This window comes from Bufo bufo, chromosome 1 (assembly GCF_905171765.1).
Source record: "Bufo bufo chromosome 1, aBufBuf1.1, whole genome shotgun sequence".
NCBI classification, from domain to species: Eukaryota; Metazoa; Chordata; class Amphibia; order Anura; family Bufonidae; genus Bufo; species Bufo bufo.
The window spans coordinates 288756220-288770246 of NC_053389.1; positions in this window are offsets into that span (position 1 = coordinate 288756220).

The following is a 14027-nucleotide window of genomic DNA, read 5'->3' on the forward strand; positions in this document are numbered from 1 at the left end:
GTTTGGGCCAGGCTGGGTACAGTTGGGTATTATGGAGGGGTCCTTACTATTTAAATTTCCACCCTTAGATCAGTGGCCCAACGGCATTTAACCCCTTAAATTCCTCAGTTACTTATTTAAAATGCTGAAAATGTATATAGTTGGCAAGGTTGGCACCTGTTTTCTTGCCAATCCACAGTTTGGACCAGGCTGGATACAGTTGGGTGTTATGGAGGGGTCCTTACTCTTTATATTTCCACCCTTAGATCAGTGGCCCAACAGCGTTTAACCCCTTAAATTCCTAAGTTACTTATTCAAAATGCATATTTTTTCATCCATTTTTCACTATCGTTTTTTTTTTGTAAAAACACAAATAATCTAGATTTTTTTTAATTAATCTGATTGTTCACAAATAATATTTAACATTTATGTAGAAAAAAACAGATTTACTGCAGAGGAATAAGAGGAAAAAAGGTTTATTTGTCATAGTTATGTATAAGAAACTGCCGAATAAGAAACCAACTTCAGTGAATAAGAAACTGGACGAATAAGAAACCAACTTCAGCCTCGTTCCAGCAAGCATGGCTGAAGCACCCTCTGACTAATGCCTTCCACTGAGGCTTTATAGGGCCAAGTAGCCACACCCACAGTCAGACACACCCAGTACACACACACACTAGGAAGGAAGTTAACCCTTCCAACACCAGGGAAGGGAAGACAACAACTTAAAAGGGAAGTGCACACAACACATATAACACCCCGTGCACACCTATAAAGAGAGGTTGCCAGGTGCAACCGCATGCCTACTGCAGCAAGCTGCCTAGCACCGCTCAGGCTGCTCTGCTGCCACATACACAATGTTGCCAGCGGCAACCACAGGTGAGGCAACATACTATAGCCCTCACCTGTGATTGACAACAACACCAAGACCGCAGGCAATTGCATGCGGTTAACAGTCACGACCATGACCATGGTCGTGACACAGCCAGGCTTGCTGAGGGACCACAGGGCTAGGTGCTAGCCGGAGCATTGGGGGACGCCGTGACGCCTGGGTGCAAGGCCACGAGGCCGGAGTCGGAGGGACCACTGGGACACACTCGCCCATAAAGGTACTGGATGTGAGACCGTGTGTGAACAGGGCTCTGTACAGCCAGGCGGCTGTGGGACACTGGGCTGGGAAAGCCGCTTGTAATTCCTGTGTGCGAACGGTGCTTTAAGTAAGGTAGGAAGATACCTTGTTTAGTTAGAGCCCAGCCGGGCAGGTGTTTATTTTGTATGATTTAAATTTGCTGAGGTGCAAATAAAGGCGATGTTTGGACCTTAAACTTGGTGACTGGCGAAGATACTTGTGTGAATGACCCCAGGATGAAAAGAGGCAAAGTGGTTGCTGAGAGCAACGACTGCACACAGGAGTCTGCTGGTGATAATCTGGACTTTTTTTTTTTTTCCTGTGGTGCAAACGGTGCAGGATTCAAAGGGCCAGTAGCCGAGTAAAAGAGACTGACTTGTGGAATTTTTTGGGGTCAAAATGGCGACTGGGGTGAAAGGTGGCCCGGTTTGGCGGACAACAAAGGCCACAAAGGAAGTAATAGCGCAGCTAGTGCGGGAAACGAATTCCTTGGTGAGGAAGCCGAGTGCAGTACTTGGAGAGGCTGCTCTTAACTGGGCTGAGAGTGGAGTGCCGGAGGAAAAGTAGATATATGCCGTTGCCAAGGGAAACCGTCGGGAAGATAAAGAGGTGGAGAGCGGTGTGGATCTGAGGAGCGCCTGTGTTTTCTGTGATGGTGTACAAGGTCCTAAAGGGTGCGCCTGGAGTGACCGTCCGGGAGACGTCCGGACTCCAGGCCATGTGGTTTCTGGTAGCAACGATTTCAGTAAGAAGTCTGCCAGTGGTCATGGTACCAGGAACCCAGAGAAGGCTGGAGATCTCGGTAGAGGTGATCTTGGAATATCTTCATCCCCAGAGACTGCTGAATCCGCAACGTCATGCAGTAAGAACATTCACGTATTTATTGGGCTGGCAGACCCCAGGACAGTACGCAGACGACAGTTACCTGCTGGGCCGGCAGGTGGTAAGTCCCAGAGGCAAGGAACTATCGCAAGTGGATGTGTCTCTGTGGAAACTGCAGCATCTGAACAGGCGGGTAAGCCTGTTGTCATTGCTCCCTCGCGGGAATCCGCAGGGGAGAAGAGTATTGTGTGGCCCAAAATGCCCGTGACCAAGGCTAGGCTTGGGGTCTTTAAAGTTAGAGAACCTATGCTAGTCCGGGTCACGATGCTGAAAACTAAGACTGGTATAATGGTAAATATGCTGGACAGACGTGATTAAAAAGGACTGTCAGATAGTTCCCACCGGACGTGAGACTATGGGGACAACTAGAACCAATAGTGCCAAGTTATCTGCATTGCCTAATGAAAATGTGAAGTTATGTAACCTAGGTGATAAGGATGAAACTCCTTTTCCTTTGCAGGCTGTGATCATAAAAAAAGCTACCCCTGCTGGTTTAATTGTATATGTGGTAGGGGTGTTGATTGATGGTGAAGGTACACAGCTGAAGGAACCCCCTGTGATAAACCTACAGGAAAATGAGGCAATGCTAGAAGGGGTACCACATGTACTAGGTACAGATAAGCAGTCTCCACAGGGTTCTATGGTTAGTGAGCTCGGGTGCAAGATAGATAAAAGTGGTGTGACCTATAATGTGAACCAGGCACCTGAAAGAGAGCCTGAGCAAGTGGAGGTGGTTTTCACTGAGGCGGAGTCTCCAGTGAGAACTGGGTCTTGTAGACCTGATGTTATAAATATGTTCATATACAGTTGCAAGAAAAAGTATGTGAACCCTTTGGAATGATATGGATTTCTGCACAAATTGGTCATAAAATGTGATCTGATCTTCATCTAAGTCTCAACAATAGACAATCACTGTCTGCTTAAACTAATAACACACAAAGAATTTAATGTTACCATGTTTTTATTGAACATACGATGTAAACATTCACAATGCAGGTGGAAAAAGTATGTGAACACCTAGACTAATGACATCTCCAAGAGCTAATTGGAGTGAGGTGTCAGCCAACTGGAGTCCAATCAATGAGATGAGATTGGAGGTGTTGGTTACAGCTGCCCTGCCCTATAAAAAACACACACCAGTTCTGGGTTTGCTTTTCACAAGAAGCATTGCCCGATGTGAATGATGTCTTGCACAAAAGAGCTCTCAGAAGACCTACGATTAAGAATTGTTGACTTGCATAAAGCTGGAAAGGGTTATAAAAGTATATCCAAAAGCCTTGCTGTTCATCAGTCCACGGTAAGAAAAATTGTCTATAAATGGAAAAAGTTCAGTACTGCTGCTACTCTCCCAAGGAGTGGCCGTCCTGTAAAGATGACTGCAAGAGCACAGCGCAGACTGCTCAATGAGGTGAAGAAGAATCCTAGAGTGTCAGCTAAAGACTTACAAAAGTCTCTGGCATATGCTAACATCCCTGATCACGATACGGAAAACACTAAACAAGAATGGATTTCATGGGAGGATACCACAATTACAGTTTGCGCAAGAGCACCTGGATGTTCCACAGCAGTACTGGCAAAATATTCTGTGGACAGAAGAAACCAAAGTTGAGTTGTTTGGAAGAAACACACAACACTATGTGTGGAGAAAAAGAGGCACAGCACATCAACATCAAAACCTCATCCCAACTGTGAAGTATGGTGGTGGGGGCATCATGGTTGCGTCAGGGCTGCTTTGTTGCGTCAGGGCCTGGATGGATTGCTATCATCGAAGGAAAAATGAATTCCAAGGTTTATCAAGACATTTTGCAGGAGAACTTAAGGCCATCTGTCCACCAGCTGAAGCTCAACAGAAGATGGGTGTTGCAACAGGACAACAACCCAAAGCATAGAAGTAAATCAACAACAGAATGGCTTAAACAGAAGAAAATACGCCTTCTGGAGTGGCCCAGTCAGAGTCCTGACCTCAACCCGATTGAGATGCTGTGGCATGACCTCAAGAAAGCGATTCACACCAGACATCCCAAGAATATTGCTGAACTGAAACAGTTCTGTAAAGAGGAATGGTCAAGAATTACTCCTGACCGTTGTGCACGTCTGATCTGCAACTACAGGAAACGTTTGGTTGAAGTTATTGCTGCCAAAGGAGGTTCAAACAGTTATTAAATCCAAGGGTTCACATTCTTTTTCCACCTGCACTGTGAATGTTTACATGGTGTGTTCAATAAAAATATGATAACATTTAATTATCTGTGTGTCATTAGTTTAAGCAGACTGTGATTGTCTATTGTTGTGACTTAGATGAAGATCAGATCACATTTTATGACCAATTTGTGAAGAAATCCATATCATTCCAAAGGGTTCACATACTTTTTCTTGCAACTGTATGATGTGATGTTGGGCTGAGATATGGTTTCGTTGTTGTGGAGTAAGGTAGACACTTCTGCAGATAGTGACGAAACTCCTGCAGAACCTGTACTTGCCCGTTTAAATGAAGGTCTAAGGGAGCTGCACAATGGTGCTGATAAGGTGCAAAGTGATTGTGCCAAGTTTGCAAAAAGGCATAATGAAAAGGTGATGACAGGTGAAATATGTGATGATGACATGCATTTTCTGTTGAAGGATGTGGTCAGGGGAATAGCTCCCCCGGTTGGAAAACATGTGAAGGATGCAGAAGTGCGGATAATTGTTGTGAGCATGGGTGGAGCAATCCTACTCTGGTGAACGTGCAAGAAAGGGTAGCAGTCCTAGAGGGTGTATCACACGTACCAGAGGTGGACATGCAGTCTCCACAGTGTTTTATGGTCAATAAAGTAATGTCCCAGGTAGGGATTAACTCGGCAGTGTCCCTAGAGGTCAGCGTTAATAATGACATGAGTGACATAGGCGATGTATGTGCTGTGACCATTAGCAACTCCGAGAAGGAAACTGCCAGGTCAAGGTATTGCGAAATTTAGGCGGTCACTAGTAGCGACCAGACGAAAGTTATACCTGACGTGACGAGAGCTGAATGGGGAGACGGCAGCCTAGTGTCTGAGACCCATACCCAGGCAGGGGTAGATGACCTGACACGTCAGTACAGCTGCAATCCTGAAGATTTTTCTCTCTCCACACGGTGCCTAGATATGATAGAGAAGGGACTAGCTGTCTTCACAGAGTCACCGAAGAAGACTGCAGTAGACACAAACAAAGTGCTTAAAGGGACCCTGGGTGGAACCCCCACAGGGTGGCCAAAAGAGAATGGTGATACTCCTACATCGGCGACAGCAAAGCAGAGTGAAGAGCATCTGGAACAGGAAGCCCTCTCCTTGGCTCGATCCCTTAAAGAAGCGCTTGAGGACCGAGATGAATGTGAGAGGCAGAACAAGCAACTCAGAGCATGATGGAAGATCTCATGATCTCAAAAGATGATGTTGGGAAGAACGTCTATGAATTGAAGAAGTCTAAGCCAGAGCCTGTTAAGAATGGGTCTGGAGATGGTGGCGCCGTTGTGCCAACCGAGGCAGAGAAGACGGAAAATCTTTCTGCTGAGCCCACTGATGGGGCTGATGTGAATGCTGAGGCCAAGAGACTCGTGGCAATGAGTAGCCAGGACCTGGTCATGAAAGATGTTCCCTCTGCCGTCAGTGCCTTACAGAAAGGCAGCGGTCTGCTTGAGAAGAAATACCAGGAGACAGACGACCAGCATGCAGATGGTGTCTACTACTGTGAGATGGCTCTCCTAGAGCCTAAACGATTGAAGAACAATATCCTGAGTGAACCTCTGGAAGGTTTGCCAGAAGGCAACGAGTCTGGTAAAGATCCTGATGTCCCCAGTGCCTCCAACCTTGATGAGAAGGAGGAGGAGAAGTTAAGAAGGCAAGGATATGATGCCATGTCCGTGAAGGATGAAAAGGCTAATAAAGTAAATGGAGCCTCCAAAGAAATAGAGGCCGAAGAAGCTAAGGCCGAGGTCTTTAAATGGGAGAAATCCTTGGATGTTCCACAGACCAAGGTTAGGGCGGAAGGAGCGACTGCTGAAGTGGGAAAAGCCACTGAAGACGCAGAAGACTCTGAAGCTGGCCCCAAACCCGAATAAACCCCTGCTGAGAATAATGGGAAAGTGGTCCAGATGCGTGGAAAAGGAGCGAGTCGTAAGAAACCTGCTCTGCTGAAGGAGCCCCGCAAGGCAAAAGAGAAAGGGTCGGGACACGACCATGACTGGGACCAGTTCAGTCAAGAGTTGCCGCAGTCCAAGAAAGGACGTGAGGGGCCTGTGCAGAAGCCAGGAAATATCAAAAGAGAGTACCTGCTCATGAGATGGGCAAGAAAATCCCAGAGGCCTTGTCAGCTCTGTAATAAACTCATGAGGGTGACAAACCAAGCGCTGTTGTCCTGGGTCTGGCATAATAAGGGGAAGACTGTAGGCCAGGTCGATGCCCATTCACGAGCATCTGGATTTGTCGCTAGTGTTCCCCCCTACGAGCTTGAACAAAGGGGGGGGGGGGTGTATGTGAGATAGTGACAGATCTCAGAGAGGTGAGAGGCAAGGAAGGGGTGGATAGTGCGGTCCACACCCCTATTGCACCACAGGTGAGACCAGCTGGAGGTGCTCGGGCTGGCATAAAGCACCTCCCAGGGTGTCAGTTTGGGGGAAGGAGATTCATTGTGCAACAGGGTCCTGCTGGAGGCTCTGTGTTAGTGGTCTCAGCCGGGCTGGTTGAGGGACCACGGGGCTAGGTGCTAGCCGGAGCATTGGGGGACGCTGTGATGCCTGGGCGCAAGAGTCGGAGGGACTACTGGGCCACACTACCCCATAATGGTACTGGATGTGAGACCGTGTGTGAACAGGGCTCTGTACAGCCAGGCGGCTGTGGGACACTGGGCTGGGAAAGCCGCTTGTAATTACTGTGTGCGAACGGTGCTTTAAGTAAGGTAGGAAGATACCTTGTTTAGTTAGAGCCCCGCCAGGCAGGTGTTTATTTTGTAACTGGAAACTGGACAACCCTTTTAATGTTATATTACATTTAATTGACGAACCATTTTTAGATACCTCCTGCTTCGGGGTACTGTACAACCTATATCCATAGTTCTATTTGGGAATTCAGAGTTAATAGAGGGTGACCTCTGTTTAGGATCCTCATCTCTTGCCCACAGTGGAGAGCAATTACAAAGAGTACCTCTCTCAAGAACTTGTGATAGGACAAGGACACTGAGTAATGCGCATTTAAATGGGTTGGCCTCTCCAGTTACTGCAGCGCTGCTCCCATTCACTTCAATGTCAATACACAATGGATGGAGCTGCATCGTTCTGGTGCCTATTTCCAGTGCTGGAGCTACTTATGAACAGCTGATCAGCAGGGGTTCGTGTGAGGTGACGGACCCCCTTCCCCTCGATCAGATGATGGCCTATCCTGTAGACATAACAGGTTTAATGCCAGACTCCCACACAGATAGCTGATCACGGTAGGTCCCAACAGGGGGGCGCTTTGTCATCAACTTATTGTCAAGGAAGCCTTCTAACAAGTAGTGACTTTCCAAAAGAGACATCATCATTACTACAATTCCACTCCCAAATAATACCACCATACACCACTAAGTAATACTGTGTGTTTTAGTTTGCTCATGGGGTTAAGGCTATATTAGTCAGGCACATTGTCTGCCAGATAATCACTAATGAGCATTTGTCATCTGGCAGTGTAATACTGCCACCAACTACCCGATAAACGAGCAAGCGTTCATTTATTGGGCAATCCAAATTTTTCAACACGTTCAAAAGTCATTGTTTGCAGGCAGCAGATCATGGTGTCTAATCATGATCTGCTGTCGGCAAACATTAATTCAGTATGGGGAAGAGCGATGGTGTAACTGTCGCTCCTCCCTATACTGAGGAGGAGATCACTGCATGTAATAGCAGCGGTCTCCTCCGCTAACGAGCAGGTGATTGCGCTTTCCTCCCGAAATTCACCTTACTGATCTGGCTGTCTAATACAGCCTTTAGGCCCCTTGCAGACGAGCGGGTCCGGATGCGTCCCGGTGCATTGCGGCAAACCTGCGCGAGTAGGTACGAAATTGCAGTCAGTTTTGACTGCGATTCTGTTCCATTGTTCAGTTTTGAGTTTTGCACGCGCATGATAAAAAACTGAATGTGTTACCCAGACCCGAACTTCTTCACAGAAGTTCAGGTTTGGGTTCAAGGTTGTGTAGATTGTATTATTTTTCCTTATAACATGGTTATAAGGGAAAATAATAGCATTCTAAATACAGCATGCATAGTACAATAGGGCTGGAGGGGTTATAAAAAAATAATAATAATTTAACTCACCCTAGTCCACTTGATCGCGCAGCCCGGCATCTCCTTCTGTCTCCTTTGCTGAACAAGACCTGTGGTGACGTCACTCCGGTCATCACATGATCCATCACCATGGTAAAAGATCATGTGATGGATCATAAAATAATTTAACTCACCTTAATCCACTTGTTCGCGCTGCCTGCATCTCTAATGTCTTCTTTTGTGAGGAATAGGACCTTTGATGACGTCACTACGCTCATCACATGGTCCGTCACATGATCTTTTACCATGGTGATGGATCATGTGACGGACCATGTGATGAACGTAGTGACGTCATCAAAGGTCCTATTCCTCACAAAAGAAGACAGAAGAGATGCCGGCAGCGCGAACAAGTGGATTAAGGTAAGTTAAATTATAATTTAATTTTTTTTAACCCCTCCAGCCCTATTGTACTATGCATTCTGTATTCAGAATGCTAATATTTTCCCTTATAACCATGTTATAAGGGAAAATAATAATGATCGGGTCCCCATCCCGATCATCACCTAGCAACCGTGCGTGAAAATCGCACCGCATCCGCACTTGCTTGCGGATGCTTGCGATTTTCACACAACCCCATTCATTTCTATAGGGCCTGCGTTACGTGAAAAACGCAGAATATAGAGCATGCTGCAATTTTCACGCAACGCACAAGTGATGCGTGAAAATCACTGCTCATGTGCACAGCCCCATAGAAATGAATGGGTCCGGATTCAGGGCGGGTGCAATGCGTTAACCTCACGCATTGCACCCGCGTAGAAATCTCACCCATGTGAAAGGGGCCTTACCTTCTGGTAGCACTTTCTAAAACTGCTCTTACCCCTCCATTCTAGTCTAGAGTAGAGGTCATTAGAGATGAGCGAATATAAAAAAAAATTCGATTCGCCGGTTCACCGAATTTTTTGGGAAAAATTTTGTTCGATCAGAATATATTTGCGGCGAATTACGTTAAAAAACTGCTATTTCCTGGCTGCTAAGAGCCTTTATAGTGGTGTAAAAGACTGTGCCTTGTAGTAACACGCATAGGGAGTCTGCTGTGGTAGTGAAATAATACTGTGAGTCTGTATGACATGCAGATGACAGGCGTCGCTCTTAGGCCCCTTTCACACGGGCGAGTATTCCGCGCGGATGCGACGCGTGAGTTGAACGCATTGCACCCGCACTGAATACCGACCCATTCATTTCTATGGGGCTGTTCACATGAGCGGTGATTTTCACGCATCACTTGTGCGTTGCGTGAAAACCGCAGCATGCTCTATATTCTGCGTTTTTCAAGCAACGCAGGCCCCATAGAAGTGAATTGGGTAGCGTGAAAATCGCAAGCATCCGCAAGCAAGTGCGGATGCGGTGCGATTTTCACGCACGGTTGCTAGGAGACGATCATTATTATTTTCCCTTATAACATGGTTATAAGGGAAAATAATAGCATTCTGAATACAGAATGCATAGTAAAATAGCGCTGGAGGGGTTAAAAAAATAATAATAATAATTTAACTCCCCTTAATCCGCTTGCTCGCGCAGCCCGGCATCTCCTTCTGTCTCCTTTGCTGAACAGGACCTGTGGTGACGTCACTCCGGTCATCACATGATCCATCACATTATCCATTATGGATCATGTGATGACCGGAGTGACGTCACCACAGGTCCTGTTCAGCAAAGGAGACAGAAGGAGATGCTGGGCTGCGCGAGCAAGCGGATTAAGGTGAGTTAATTTTTTTTTAACCCCGTTCTGTTCTACATATTTGAGCAGGGCTGGTAACAACAGAAGGATAGAGGGAGGTGTCAGACAGATAGTTTCCTACCTGATATTCTTTCCTGCTGCAGTATTTTTTTCCGGCCGGCGATGGGGGGCGTGGCTTCACTGAGGTGGCCAGTGAAGTTCTGTCTGCTTGAGCCTCACAGGGAGGCTTGGGACATCAGCAGCGTGTGCTCCCTTTGTGTACAGAATAGGGGGGAAGGGGATGTTCGGAGGGGGCCCTGACTGAGCATATGGGAAGCAAGCAGGGCCCAGCCAGGACTGAACGGAGGACAAGTGGACGAGCTGCCTCAATGCCCGATAAACTGACTGAGTCTGCAGATGTAGGGGGCGAGACCTTCCATGCGCTCCCCATAGCAGCTGCGTGGTCTGCCTATATGGTAGGTACGCCACTAAGCTTGGGACTCTCCACCACGGCTCGGCACAAGCCATCAGTTCTCTTAAAGGTGCAGAGTCCACCACTTGGAAAGGGAGGAACTGCAGTACCAGCAACTTGGACAGGAGCATGTTTAGCTTCTGCGCCATTGGATGCGTGCACGCATACTGCTGTCTCTTGGCAATCGCTTTGGCGATTGATTGCTGATGGAATGACTGACGAGAAGGAGGAGCAGGAGCATCTGGACCAGCAGATGATGGGAAGAACAGACAGCTCCCTTCGGCTGAGGTGGTGGAGCCTTGACTGGCTGAAACCGGGTGCGTGCCACTGGGTGATGCAGTGGTTGCTGCGGCAGGCTGGGCCACCACATCGGATCCACGGTTCTCCTAGGCCACTTTATGGTGACTCTGCATATGTTGACACAGGGCCGTGGTGCCAACATTGGCACCCTGGCCACGCTTTACCTTCTGCCCACATTTTCTACATATGGCCATGGTAACCACCTTCGGCAGCTTAACAAAAAACTGCCACACCGCTGAGTAGGTGTTTTTACCCCCAACAGTCCGCACTGCCTGACTGTTACCGCCGCTGCCTCTGTGAACCCCTGCATCACTACTTACCGGGCAGGTAGGCTTCTGCAAAGCAGGTGGTCTACCCTGGGCACGTTTGGCTCCCAACCTACCACTGCTGCCACACTGCTAACTCCCAGCTATACTACCACCTTGCTGGCTCAGCCGCTGCCTCACGGGCAAGCTGCCACCCTCTTCTCCTGATGATGATGAAGCCCCTTCTGCACCTGGCTGCAATCGGCTTCATTATCATTGAGTAGTGTCTTTACGTCACTGATGTCCTCCTCAACGGTCTCTGGCTCAACACCACCTCCCACGCCACTCTCCTCATCACTACTTGCCCACCTAGCGGAGGAAGCGGCGGATGTCTCCTCCAAATCTTGGCTGAGCAGTAGCTGCTGACTGTCCTCTAGTAGCTCTTCTTTGCTGAAAAGTGGAGCTGAGCCTACAGCATATAAAAGGACAGAGGCAGGTTGAGGACAGGTGAGGGCACAGGGCCTGCTCCCGGGCCATGCCAACTAAGGATTGTGTCTGACGAACCCACCGACTGTTGGCTGGGGGTGTCTGAGGTCACGTGGGATGAAGTGGAGGACCGAGTTAACCAATCAAGTACCGCTGGGTTGCTGGTCAAGACATGACCGTTAGATGACACCGGGAGCTCAGGCCTCTCGCTGCGACTCCTGCTGCCACGTCCCCTTACTCTGCTGCGACCTCTGCCTGCACCAGAAAAATTTATGCCTCTGCCACTCCTCTGTTTATGGCCTGGCACTTCTCTATCTGACATACTTTTATCTGAACTAAATAAATTAAAAGCAAATTAAAACACCCCCAAAAGCGACAAAAAACTTTTTTTCTTTTTCTACTGAAATAGGTAACTAAACGCTTTCAACACATATAACTGCAGAAGTGAACTGAGAATATATTTTGCTTTTTGTACTGAAATAGGCCACTAAACACGTTTAGGATAAAAAAAAATGCACCAGCGAAGTGCGTATATATTTTTCTTTCTGTACTGAAATAGGCCACTAAACACTTTTACCACAAATAACTGCACCAGTGAAGTGCGTATATATTTTACTTTCTGTTCTCAAATAGGCCAATAAACGCTTTTAACACATATAACTGCAGAAGTGAACTGAGAATATATTTTTCTTTTTGTACTGAAATAGGCCATTAAATGCTTTTAGCTGAAATAACTGCACCAGTGAAGTGTGTATATATTTTTCTTTTTGTTCTGAAATAGGCCAATAAACGCTTTCAACACATATAACTGCAGAAGTGAACTGAGAATATATTTTTCCTTTTTGTACTGAAATAGGCCACTAAACTCTTTCACCACAAATAAATGCAACAGTGAAGTGCGTATATTTTTTTCCTTTTTCTACTGAAATAGGACACTGAACGCTTTAACCACATATAACTGCAGAAGTGAAATGCGTAAATATTTTTCCTTTTTGTACTGAAATAGGCCACTAAACTCTTTCACCACAAATAAATGCAATAGTGAAGTGCGTATATTTTTTTCCTTTTTCTACTGAAATAGGACACTGAACGCTTTAACCACATATAACTGCAGAAGTGAAATGCGTATATATTTTTCCTTTTTGTACTTAAATAGACCACTAAACTCTTTCACCACAAATAAATGCAACAGTGAAGTGCGTAAATTTTTTTCCTTTTGGTAATGAAATAGGACACTAAACGCTGTCGCCACATATAACTGCAGAAGTGAAATGTGTATATATTTTTCTTTTTCCATAGATATAAGCCACTAAAGGCTTTTCAACATAGCACTTGCACCCAAATAACAAGAACAAATTGCTGGAATGCCAGAGCTGTATAATGGCTTTTTGGATCCCCAAATAATGTTTCCCTGCACTTGTAAATTGCTTATTTTTTTTCATAATGAGGTTTTTCTAGCACTGTACCAAGCAACTTCAGATGTCACTCTCTGGACTAATATACTGTGAAATGATTCCTCCCTACCCTTTCCCTGCACTTATAAATCGTTTTTTCAGTGTTTTTTTTTTTTCACATTTAGGTTTTTTCTATTGCTGTCCCTAGCGCCTTCTCACGTCTGTCCCTGCACTCAGAACGCTGGAAAATGTCTGACTCTAAGATGGCTGCCGTATTTATAGGGCTGTGACATCACAGGGCTGGCTGGCTGCCAATTGGCTGCATGCATGGCATTATGGGTCAGCCCGCCTTCCCAGAGTTCCGTGCCCCATGTGCTCACACATGTAACCGCCATTGTAGCCGCCATTTTAGGAAAATTGCCATTCGTTACCACAAAGCGCGAAGAAATTTGCATTCCTTGCGAATAAAAAAATTTCTGAAATTCGGATCGAATTCCACTTCGTCGGATTCGATTCCCTCATCTCTAGAGGTCATCCTGCCGCTCTTCTCAATGCTGTTAGGATGGTTGAAGGACCTGTGATGATGTTCTGTCCAGTACCTTTACTAGATGTACAGGACTTGTGATGCTGAAGATAATGTCACCACAGGTCCTGGCAGATGCTCCTATCTAACCTGGGAACTACACCATTCTTTGTGCAGGTCCTATTTGCGTCGAGCCAAACAAATTGACTTCAATCCGAATTTCAGGAAAATTTTAATTTGCCACAAAGCCGAATTTCCTTGTGCTTCATGGTAATGAATCTATTTTTCCTGAAGTGATGGCAGAAAGGCCGTCGCGGCCATCTTGTTTGAAGATACTGCGCAAAATCTAGCATGGGCTGATGTGTAACGTCATCAGTGATTATGTCCCCACGTCACCGTGTGAGATTTCCCGCAGTGTCTTCAATCAAGATGGCTGCAAAAGCCTGTCGGAAAGCAAATGGATGAGGTGAGTATGTATTTTATTTTTTGCTTAACCAGATTAACCTCTGAAAGGCCTCAACTCTAGCATCAGATGCCGCGATCAGCGATGAATGCGTCATCTGTGGGGTTCAATGACAGTGTTCCCTGTCATGGCTCCCGCTACATACAAACGAATGTGCTTCATGAATCGAACTTCTTTGTGAAATTCG